The sequence below is a fragment of the Psittacula echo genome (genome assembly GCF_963264785.1).
Source record: "Psittacula echo genome assembly, chromosome: 5".
Taxonomy (NCBI): Eukaryota; Metazoa; Chordata; class Aves; order Psittaciformes; family Psittacidae; genus Psittacula; species Psittacula echo.
In genome coordinates, this window is record NC_137739.1 from 68,124,078 (window position 1) to 68,136,103 (window position 12,026).

Consider the following 12,026-nt stretch of genomic DNA (forward strand, 5'->3'; position numbering starts at 1 on the left):
TCATGTGCTGAGTTTTGCCACTCAGTTAAGGGAAAGAAAAGTTCTTTTTCCTTTTGCAAATGACAGTAAAAAAAGGAGTAACACTTGAGACTCCTGCACCAACCTCTCTTTTTTTTTTCTTTTAATTTTGGCAACACAAGTGATGTATCATCACTGAAGGCTACTGAAAGACAGACATCTGCCTGCTCTTAAAACCTAGGTGCAGCTGTTGTTGTAAAATTAGTAGTGTAAATTCTTACAGATTCACTGAACTCTAGAGATTCCTTTCCTGATCAGAGAGAAAGAAGAGTCAGCATAGCATTATTTGCTCTTGAACCATCATTCACCATTAAATTCCTTTTGATTTCATAAACAGGATTTAATGCATGGAGAGATCATCTAATAAAAGTATGGCTTAATGGGAAAGAGGTCCACTGTAGTTTGGTACCAAGGGGTTGTGAAAGAATTGCCAATGAACTGAAAGTGGGTATAGGCTTTATGACAATAAGTGTATATCCCTGAGACCATTTCTTTGGGCTCTTCAATGCCTAAATTGGCAGAAACATCAGATCCCTCAGAGAAAGCAGTGGATGCTATCATTTATGACTGGCACAGGAGGGCCCTAAATGAGAGCAATCTGGCTAACCTCTCTTTCTGTTTATTCATCAGCAGAAAAACTGCTTGCTTTGAGTCTGCTCTTGATAGTCACTGAAATTTTTACTCAGTGTCTCCCTATCATTTCAGTGGAGGACTTCTAGGGAAAGACAACTCCAAAGGACCAGCCTGTCCTTATCAGTTCACCCATTCAGTCCTATGAAGGAACAACACTACTTGTCCTTAATATGTAACCTACTAGAAACCATCACCTTTGCTGCAACAGTATTTCAAACAATACCAGATTTCAGCACAGAAGCTGATACTGAATTTTTACTGTTTTCCAGCAACATGTAGGGGACATAAATGCAGTACAGATTAGCTGAGGAAAAAAGAAAAAAAAAGAAAAAAAAAAAACAAACAAAAAAGGAGATGCACAAGACTGTACGCAGGAAATAGCATAATTCCAGTATTTTAGGCTTCCTTCTATGGAGAAGTGATAAATGGGACTGGAGGGCCAGGGGAGACTACAGTTACAGAGGCTTCCAAAGAGCTCAGGGGAGAAACAGTAGCTTGCCCTGGACTGAGCCTTTCTGAAATACAGAATCAGTCCCATTTGCAAAGGTAATTTTTGCTTTGTTATTCTGTTGTATACTGAGTGAGAATTGAAAATTCTGTTTCTGCATAACAGCTCACTGGTGTGTATTTTTTGATGCATTATCCCAGACTTATGATGAGCTTGAAGGGGTCTGTGGTGTTATTATGGTATTTCAGGCAAATTCATCTGCTGCTATAATCCTCACAAAAACCATAGGCCAAGAGCCAAGACCGCTTGGCACTGCATATAAAAGTACAATGGAAATAGTATTTATCATTATAACACAAATGTACATTGTGATAATAAACCTTTTGCAAAACTGCAGAAGTTAAGTAAGAAATAACATTTCATGCCTTTTTCTGAAGTATTTAAACCTTGAAAATCCAGCCAAGATATTACTTAATTCCTCTTGGGACATAAGTTTAGGAGAGTACAGAGGTGCCAGCTTACACTACATTATTCTGGAGTCACATTTCTATCAAGTACAAATCAGAGATTATAGGATTCCCATTTGTAACTCTAGGCAAGTGTGTTTCTGTTGGTGTATGTATTTGGAAATAAATATTTCTATGACTGTACACATACTGATGAAAGCTTTGCAGCTGACTTAAGTAGATTAAACCCGGTTTTGAGATTATCTCTGCCTTGAGTCTTTAGGCAGCAGCTCAGATAGATAGAGATAGTAAAACTTTTCTGCAAGGTTTTTTTTTTTTTTTTTTTTTTTTTTGTTGACACTTTTAATTAACTTTTCAATCTTGCACAAATAGAGTGAGGAATGTGGACAAACCATGAAACCTGTGAAATATTTCTGACTTGTTTTGAGTGATAATGAAAACCCTATACTGAGATGCAGGAGATTGCACTGTTTGCTTTGTTTCCTGTATCTCATTTGGTTGCAGTTCACAGGACCAGAGTTAGGAGCTTACAGTCATGGTTAAATATTAGACAGCAGTGCTTGTGTAAGCTGATTCTGGCAGTCTCTGCTCAGTGGCTCTCCACTCTGTTCTGCCAGCACAGTGTTAGCATGGCTGTGCAGTGAAATGCATCAGGGCGCTTGTTCAGTTGAAAGAAAACTTAGCAAAAAATAAAAGGAAAAATTATGAAAGAATAGATTATGTTTCAGCCGGATCAGTTCCTGATGCAGTTCACAGTGTTACCCTATAGGAAGCTGAGCTGTCACAACAGAGAGAGAAACCTAGGGGCAGAAGATAGCTGGTACTGCAAAAGGGGAAAAAAGGTTTGTGTGCTGATTTCTTAGTATATACCTCTCCAGAGGTATGTCTGGAAAGGGCCAGCAAGTACACCTAAGTGAGGAGTCTATTGGAACACCCCTGCTCCCCTGAGGGTGCTAAGGCAGGCAAGTGTGCAAGCGTCTCCAAGACATGAAAAGCAATTTAACTCATTTCCATTTTTGAGCTAAAATACTGTAGGAATATCCAACGTACCACGAAAGGCAGAAGGGTGCATGCCTGCTTTGGTGAGATGCCCAGTCCATTTCTACAGATTTAGCTTGCTTAATTGTTCTGGTAAGATTCTGTAAAACTCTTGACGTTTTCAGTACTTCTGACTTAAGTGAATCTGAGCTGTTTTGGTCTGTGTGGAGAAGAAAGAAAATAACTTGGGGGAGAGGAAGGGCTTTAGTGGGAAGGGGTTGTGGTGTTGGGAGAAAAATACAATATTTTTGGCATTTCTTTTAGTACTTGAGAATCTGTACATGTGTTTATGTTTCTGGAATTATATTTAAATGTTCTTAAACTTTGACAAATATTCAATGTAAATTTGAGGTGCTAATGAGAAACTTAAAAGCAGACATTTGAAAAACAGAAGCATCATCTATATTTTTCTAGTCTGACCTGAATGGCTCCTATGATTTTATGCTGGGTTTCCTGTTGCAGAGAGAATTATTGTTCCAAATGATGATAGCACTTCTGCCCCTCATCGGGGCATATTGGGGAGAAATGTGTTTAAGCTGTGAGGCTCTAAAATGCTGCGGTAATAGGAACCATGGAAGTACAATAGGCAGACAGAGCTTGGTTCTTGCACACATCCGTCTCCTGCTGCCTTCTTCAGAGAGGAGAATATTTGCTCTCATTAAGAGATGCCTGTTTCAGAGGAAGTGCTTTTTTGTGTTTTCAGCAGTCTGAAACTCCCATACTTGGAACAGTTTGAGTTTCTCTAGGACAGACCCCAGTAAATGTTTTTAGGTTTGTCATGCACCAGGGCCCCAGTGACTGCGTGAATGGCATCTTTATAGACTCCTTTATAGCAGGAGTTTCCTGGGTCGATGGCAGTCAGGCTGCAAGTTTCCCAGAGTTCAGACTTCTGTGTGGCTTAGATCTGGTCATTAAATCACAGATGTTTCTTTGAAAAAGCTGAGTGTGCATGAAGTCACTCCTTTCAACATAGCATGTCTAATGACTTGTGGAAAGCATAGACTGAATGGAACTGCTATTTGATTTAAGTGTGTGTTTGGTCATTTAATATACAAAAGACCTGGCATGTGACCGTGTTCATGAAGACAAAGACAATGATGCATAGTGTTTGCAGATATTCATGTAAACAGTTTTTGATTTGTATCTCCACATTTAATAAATAACTGCTGAATCCACAATGTTCTTAATAATAAATGTATGCTGGGCTAACTAGTAAGTATAGATCTGAATATTAAAACAATTAGAAGTGCTAAATTTACAAAAGTGCCATGTGTATGTCTTTGTACATACATCTGTGTGTACATAAAGATCATTATAATGTGAAAATGGGCACACAGTGCGATCTGTCCAATCTCAAATTGGAGATAGGAGTGAACAATCTGCTCTCAATCAAAATAAAATGCTTTCTGTGCAAGTAATGTATATGGAAGATTTTTTTATACATGCTTTTTTTTTTTTCTTCTTTTCCATTTTAAACACTTAAATGCCTAATTTCTTAGCATTTTAGAGCTAGCTCAGGAAGTGTAAGAAACTGTTAATCATGGCTGCAGATAGGAACTAAAACAATTTTCCTGTCACTAAAAATTCATAAAATTGCTGTCCCGTTAAAATTTTCACCAAAGCAATGTGAACTTTTCCTTGCTTTCTTCCTGTGCTATTGCAGTGAAAACTTAACTGCCCTCTTGCGTAGGTTATCATTTCCAGACCTCTACAATGCTTATCAAGCAGAGCAGCCAGACAAATAACACAGCACTCAGCAAGATGAGGCACTGTATTTTAATATGGTGAAGGCAATCATTTGAAAGAAGAGCAAAGTCAAATAATTTAGAACCATAGAAACAGCTTGTGGATCATTGAAAAGCAACACATTTGGAACACAGATGGCTGGTTTTTCTCCCCAAAAATAACAAATGAAGAAAAAACCCTCCCTTTGTTACTTTTATTTTTTATGCAGTATTTATACTGACTAGCTATTCAGAGCTCCTTATGGACAAACACAAATGAGGTCTTTTCACTGATGAGCACCCGGTCTTAATTATTTCTAACAGAAAAAGAGATGATGGTTGGGGAAACTTTTGAAAAGGAATTGTGTTTTTATTTCCTCTACTCTGATGAAATGTCTTTTTGTTAAAAAAAATAATTCACTTAAATTCTGAAATATGAAAAATGGTGTGTGGCCCAGATAGGAATTCTCTGGTATAAGCTAATGCTGAGAGCAATAAGCTGCCTTCCTGATTAAGTAAGTGGCCAAGAATTTGTGACTGCATACTCTTGGATAAGAACAGTCACTTCTTTAAGACATATGTCAGCCACTAGCTACCTCAGATCTGTCCCATTCCTGAAGCCTGGCATCAACAGCAAGCCCAGGACTTGGACAGAGCTCTCAACCTACTGTTGTCTGAACACATAAGATCTCCACTCTTCATGTAATGAAAACATGCCAGGAAGTGACTTACATTACAGCCATGGGTCTTTGTCTGGAATCTTGTCTTGGGAAGGAGTCACAGTATGAGCCCATGACTGTGGCATGAGACCTCCTCGGATGTGGGGCGCTATTACAAGTAATATACTCACTTAGGAAGGATTTAATCCAGTATAGTAATCAGCACCTTCCTTGGACTTCCTAGGCATGCCACTGCCCTGCAAATGGCTTGTGTCTTGGGCTTGGTGTGTGGGACTGGCAGGGTTGGATTAAGGGCAGATGTGGGCTCATGGTTGTGTGCTGGTCTTGTGCATGCTTCAGGAGGTCAAGTAAGGATTTCAGCAGCCTTCTCCCACTGTGTACAACAGCATACAATGAATTACTCATATTTTCCTCCTTCAAAACATCAAGTAGTAATCCCTGTTAGGCACCCTGCATCTGAGATAAGTAACACTGGGGAGTCTCGGGGAAACAAGCTATTTGACAAATAAGGAAATAATTAAGTCTGTATAGGATTGTCTGCCCCAAAATCAGATAAGGGTGTAAAGATTCCACCACCATCCCAAACAGCATCAGCACATGTCACCAGTGTCTGCTTTGGCTTCTGGACTTGTTTCCCAGTGCATAATTGCCTTTGATGGCCATGTGTGCACTATGTGGCATGGGAACACAGCACCAGGGGAGATGCTGTTAGCAGTCATCACTCCAGCAGAAGCTGGAAAAAAGGATTGAACTTTTTTGCTCTCCCTTTCTTTTCTCTACACCAGAGCTACTGCATTGAAGAGTATTTAAATGAGGAACAAAAAAGGAAAGATAAGGACTTTCAGAAAATGAGATATTCTTGACTTTCTTATGTTCCAGCATATTTCCTGTTACACTATAATGAAGGATTTTCTTTTTCCAAATGGTATTTTTTGAGCCGTACACCTAATCAGTACATGCTCCACAGTCTTCCCATCTTGTACTTAGTGGAAAGGTCATGAAGCATCTGATAACAAACAGCATTTGTTCAACAGTGGTGTTTTGCCTTCAACACTGCCTGCAATTCATGTAGTCTTGTTTCCTGAACCCCTCTAGTGTGCACACCTGTTTCACTGGCAGCTGGGCTATTGGGCATCCGTAGCTGACATGGAATAAAAAACTGTCTTTTTCTTTAAAAAAAAACAAACCCTGTTTTCAGAAGGCTTGTGGCTTGGCAGCTCAGAGTGAGTAGGAAGAGTAGTTAAGGCTGATATCCTGCTCATGTAAAGTCCAGTTAGTCTCCAACAGACGGGACTGCCCATTTTCCAGTGCTGTGTCACTACTGCAGTGCGTGGGAAGCTCAATGCCTATTTTCATTTACAAGTTCTCCCACAGAGAAGCTGAGAGAGTTTAAAGGGGGAATAGGCCAATTTGCGATTAGAACCATGCAAATAGATGGTTTATGTTTGGCAATGCTATGTAAAATGAAGGTGTGAAGAACATCAAATAGAAAAATATTAATAGCACAGTGTTAAGTTGTGGGAACAGGTTTCCGGGTAAAGAGGCCAGAAGAAGGATGTGTGCAGCTGTCATAAAATGGCTACGTGAGATAATATGAAGCAATCATGTCTTAGAGAGATGTGTAAAGTAGCTTTTCTGAGCTTGCTCAATCAGATAAAAAACATATGAAGGGAGACATAACACCATGTCTTCCAGCTCCTTTTAGACGAAGCCTTTAATTATGTTTTATGTATATTTAAGTTTATGTGCCGCTATTATGAGTAAGACAAGTATTTCTTTCTTTCTTTGCTTTTAACTTTTTTTATTAGCAGTTGTCAAGACAGTCCCAAGCCAAACCCCTGTATTTGACAACTTTGATCTTTAGAAATGTTCTTACTGGCTTAGAGTTTTGTCTCATCCTTCATCAGTTTGATGAGTCTAGAACTCCCACTTTTATATTCATTAAAGCAAAATAAAATATTAAGACAGTGAGAATTTATTCAGATAAAATAAGAGCGTGCGGAAATCTTGAATCAGATCTGAACACTTTTGTAGGTTACAAAATGTTTTGATGAACTCATTACAATAAAAAAAAAAAGCCAGGTTTGCCAACAGCTTAGCACTTCCTCACTTCAGATACAGCTGGAGGCAGAGACACTGGAACACTGTGAAGAAGGAATTTTTTTCCTTGTCCTCCAAGTATAAAGGACTCTGTGAAATAAGCTAAATATATATATATAAATATATATTTAATAGAAATACTTGAATGTCTCAGGTTCTAGTACCGTGTCTGGTTCAAGGACTAATTTTGCAGCTTCATATTACTTCTTAAAGTTATTTTCTCCATAAACATGGGGTAGGACATTTTTTTTCTGTAGTATCTGTGGGAGCCTGGAAATGACCACTGAGGGCAATAATGCTTAAGATCCAAATAGGCGAGTTTAAGGTGCTGATTTTTCCAGCCTCACTTCAATCAGTGAAGTGACTAGCACTGCTGTAATGATGAGATGAGTAGATGGTCCCAAGGATAGGCAAATATTAAAGGTTGAAAATCCTCAGGGAATCACATGCCCTTCTTGTGAACTGCTGGAAATATGCTTCATCATCAACTGCATTCTGTGGGTAGATGCCAATTATATGAAAGCCCGTCTCTCTATATCTGTTAGTGTTATTTCAATGCTTGGGGGATGGAGCTTAAAACAATATGCTCTTTTCTTCTCTGACTAGTAAAGCAGCACAAAATAGAATTATTAGTATAAATACACGTTGCCTACGAAATGTAAATCCAGCAATTAGATTTTTCCCTGGTGGTGCACTCTAATGAGTGTTACCATATTCTTTGTGTTGCTGTAGGGAAGCAGTGGGTGCAGCAGTGGGGCTTGGCTAATTTATGGGGGAATCCTCAGGATACAAAATTTTTTGCAATATTTATCTCAGGCAAGCTTGCGTCTCAAAAGTACAGCACTGGGAGCATCTCCGTTTACAGCTTATGATATGATTTCTGAGGCCTTCTGACATGGTGAAAACTTTTATAGAAGGAATTACTTAATCCTGTTTAATCCTGAGAAACACCGTGTAGGCGTAGGGAAAGCTCTGACAAAGAAGAGGTGGCTGGGGAAGGCTATTGGGCCCTTTGAGAAGTTTGCTTTTCCCCTTTTGGGTTGCAAAATGCACTTGCCATTTCTCCTTTATGTGCTGAGTTGGGTGTGTAAGACTGTTGTTATTTTCTACCTTCATTTTTGTAATTTATGGCTCTGTGTTGTGTGCACTGGTTTGTATGTGGTGTAATGACTATTGTAATTATAGATGTTAAAATTTTCAGTTAAGCTTCAGTGGAAAATGCTTCTAATCTGAAAGGAAAATGCTGGGATTGTCTTGTCAAGACAGCATCTGATACCATTGCATGACCTCTCTAGAAAAAATCTGACCCATGGTAATCTTATTATTGTCTGTTGTGATGGGTGATAACAAAGTAAATATCAGAGTGGACTGATTGCCATCTCCACTTTAGGAGAAGGATCATGACAGCTATTTCACTGAGCCCAGGTGCTACTACAATTATTTTTTTTTTTTTTTTTTTTTTCTTCTGTCTGATGAATTAGTACTTTGTGTTCTTGGAGGAACTCTAAGGTAGTGGATAGTAACCCTGAGTCAGATCTTAGGAGTGCTGAGTGGTAACTGTTCCCTGTCTGCTTGAGGTTTTTCTACTCTCAAAGCTCTCTCTGTTGGTGGAAGACCCTGGTAAAATAGAAACAAATGAAGAATGTGGGTGCTTAGTGCCCCTGAGAATTGGGCTTGATACTGAATGCTTGACATTAGGCTCCACAAATGTAAGCAACCTCAAATGTGAACGTTTATTAATAAATTTATATGGTACTTAAGTAATGACTGAAGATGTAAATGACATCAGGGTGAATATATATGCTAAATAAGCTTGAATGCTTTGGTTCATTATCAAATTTCTCTGTGGTTTTCATTATATATTCCTGAAGATGCATCCGAAGATTTCTGCAGGCTGCCAGAAACTAATTTTTCTTCTACTTTAACCTGACAAAATGTTGTATAACTATGTTAGATCTAACCCCAGCTTTACAGAAGGATACACCCTTAGTGATGATATAATGTACCCTGGTGATTAAACCTATGAGCGTGGGACATTTTCTTTGTGTGTTGCAAGACAGCCGTGCAGTACAAAGTATGACTGCTGAGATAGGTCCATTCGTTATGATAATGTTATAAAATTCAATTAAACTTTCATAAAAGAGCACAGCAATGGGGAACCTGAACTTTAAGCAAGCCCACATCAAGTTCTGAAACAGCTCAAGCAAAGGTATTAAGTGATAAACTTTCAGGAGCCTAGGTAAAATGCTTGGAAAAATGGAAAAATGAGTCTGGAGTGAAGTCAGGACGTCTGAAGCACAGGAAGTCTGAGAAGTTTTTTCCATGGTAATTTTGGATTATTTCAGAATTAATACAGTAAGACTAAAAATGTCAGTGATAAGGTCTAGTCCTACCCTGATGAAGTCAGAGGTAACTTTAGTCTGAATATCAGCAGAGAAGATTGGCTTTCAGGGCTTGTATCTGTTACAGAGCAGATGATAATTTCCTCATAGAATTGTGTTTCTGATACATGAAAGCCAAGAATGTATTAAAATGGGACTTTCTGGGGGTTGTCATCCTCCCCCAGTGTACTTGTTCATTTGGGAAAATGTTGGGACATTTCCAGCTTTAAAAAAAAACCCAAAGCAAAACAAAAACCAAACCAACATTTCTTTGCTTAACGAGTATTTTATTGTTAAATATAAGCTAATTATACACAATTGAAAATCAGGCCAAAATACAAATTAAGCATCATGACATGAACAAGAAAATGCTGATATTTTTTTTTTTTTTCATCTGGACTTTCACTTTTGAAAGTGACTTTGCTTTTGACATTTTTAATTCATTTGAGCAAAAAAATATGGTATCTAAGATATTTCTGCCCATTTCAGCTTTAGGTCTGGCATCTTATCAGAACTGCCAGATGAAAACTTTCTTCATGAGCCAAACCTAATCAGTAACTCCAAAAAGTCCTAATTTTAGTGATACTTAGAATGCAGCCTGATTTTGGTATCTTTTCTGATTTCAGAGTTCCCTTTGAGATCTGAACCACATGATGAATAAATCACATAAATCAGTTACGGTTCCTTTGGTCACTCCTCTCCCGCTCCTTGGATAACTGTCAGAAAATGAAAAGCAGTATGCCTTGTTTACTGATGGGTCCTGTTGTATTGTGAGAAAGCATCAAAGATGGAAGGCAGCTGTATGGAGTCCTCAATGACAAGTTGCAGAAACTGCTGAAGGAGAGGGTGAATCGAGTCAGTTTGCCGAGGTGAAAGCCATCCAGCTGGCCTTGGACATTGCTGAATGAGAAAAGTGGCCAGTACTTTATTTCTACGCTGACTTATGGATGATGGCAAATGCCCTGTGGGGGTGGTTGCAGCGATGGAAGCAGTAGCTTGGTGCTGGGACTAGAGACTTGGGGTGGTGGAAATGGACCCTGCTGGGAAGCCATGGCCAGGGGTGATTTGTACCCCCCTGGCTGGGTTGTTCTGACTGTTGGTGCCCATTACAAAGCTATGAAGAAATTAAGGTATCGTGTTCTAGAGCATTAATCTAGATTTTTATTTGGACATTTCTGAGACCAAAACTAAAGAATTTGCATCATTTCTTTTAAAACCTCTCAGTATTCTCCTTGAAACCCTTTCTTTTCTAAAGTTTTCTCTCTAAATTCTTATAGACATACATGTAATAGCGAAGATCTCCTACATCTTGCAATGGCTAAGCGATCAAGAATTATAGATGTACAGGAGTGTTAACAGTGTTCAAAAGCTTAATTTGCAGGAGCTACAAAGGAAGGAAAAAAGATGAATTGAATAGCAAGCATTAATGAGGTGGGACAGACTGCAGTTGAGACAGCACTGGCGCTCTGCTCTTTTGGGCTCTGATTTTGAACCAGTCAGTGCCTGAACTTTGCTGTATGGCAGGCAAACGCCGGAGATGATGCATTCCCCAATTAAAAACTGCGTTGTGCAGTTGAGCTGTAAAGGGCAAATACCAGGGGAATTTGGACCCTTTCACTACCTTTCCACCCTCTCTTTTGATTTCTGGAGCCCTGCAAGGAGCAGGATTGTAGCAGGCAAATTAGAGTTAGTGCTTTGCTTTTAGAGAAAGGTACCCTGGTGGGAACAGAAGCTGCTCAAATATCTTAGGCTGTCTCCCACAGCAGCTGCAGTCTCTTGCCTACTTTGTGGCAACTACCCACCCTGACAATACTTTTAATCAGTAAAAGTAAAATGGAGTTGATCTGCATTTGCCTTGCAGTAAATACCTACTGGGTTGGGAGACTGGGAGAGACATGAGAGGGATAGTATTCATTATTTATAGCCATTCCTATAGTGCTTATCGCCACAGTGTCTATAAGTGAGCACCATTGACAAGGCTCTAAATGTGAGATAAAATTTAATAATGCATTAATAACAATGTGCACTTGTCTGTGGTGGCAGCAGTTGTGACTGAGATGACTTAAAACAGGAAGAAGAGAGAGCTGCCACAGCCCAGTGAAGGTGGAAATCTGCTGCAGAAGAGAAGGAGACGGGGGAGACAGGGTGAACCAGTGGGCTCAGCGAGGGGAGAAGCCGGCCCATAGGCGCTAGGGTCTGCCCAGGATTCAGGGCAACAAAGACACAGATGGGGGTTTGGCAGCTTTGCAAAAATGAATGTGTTTAAACAGCATATTTAGGAGTAAACAGGAATGTACTTGAATTCAATTATTTAAAGCTTCCCATGCTTCTTTGCCATACACATATGAACACATGCAGAGGCCTGCGTGGCTCCTGCTCGGGGATAATGACAGAAGATGACCAAACCTGGAGTTTGCTTTGTTCAGAGCTGGCACCCCAGCGAATGAAACCTCTCCCTCCCCTGCACTTTTTTTATTATGCAATCCTTCTCTCTTGCTCAGCTCTGTTCCCTTTTCCTGCCTCCTGCCTGGAAAAAG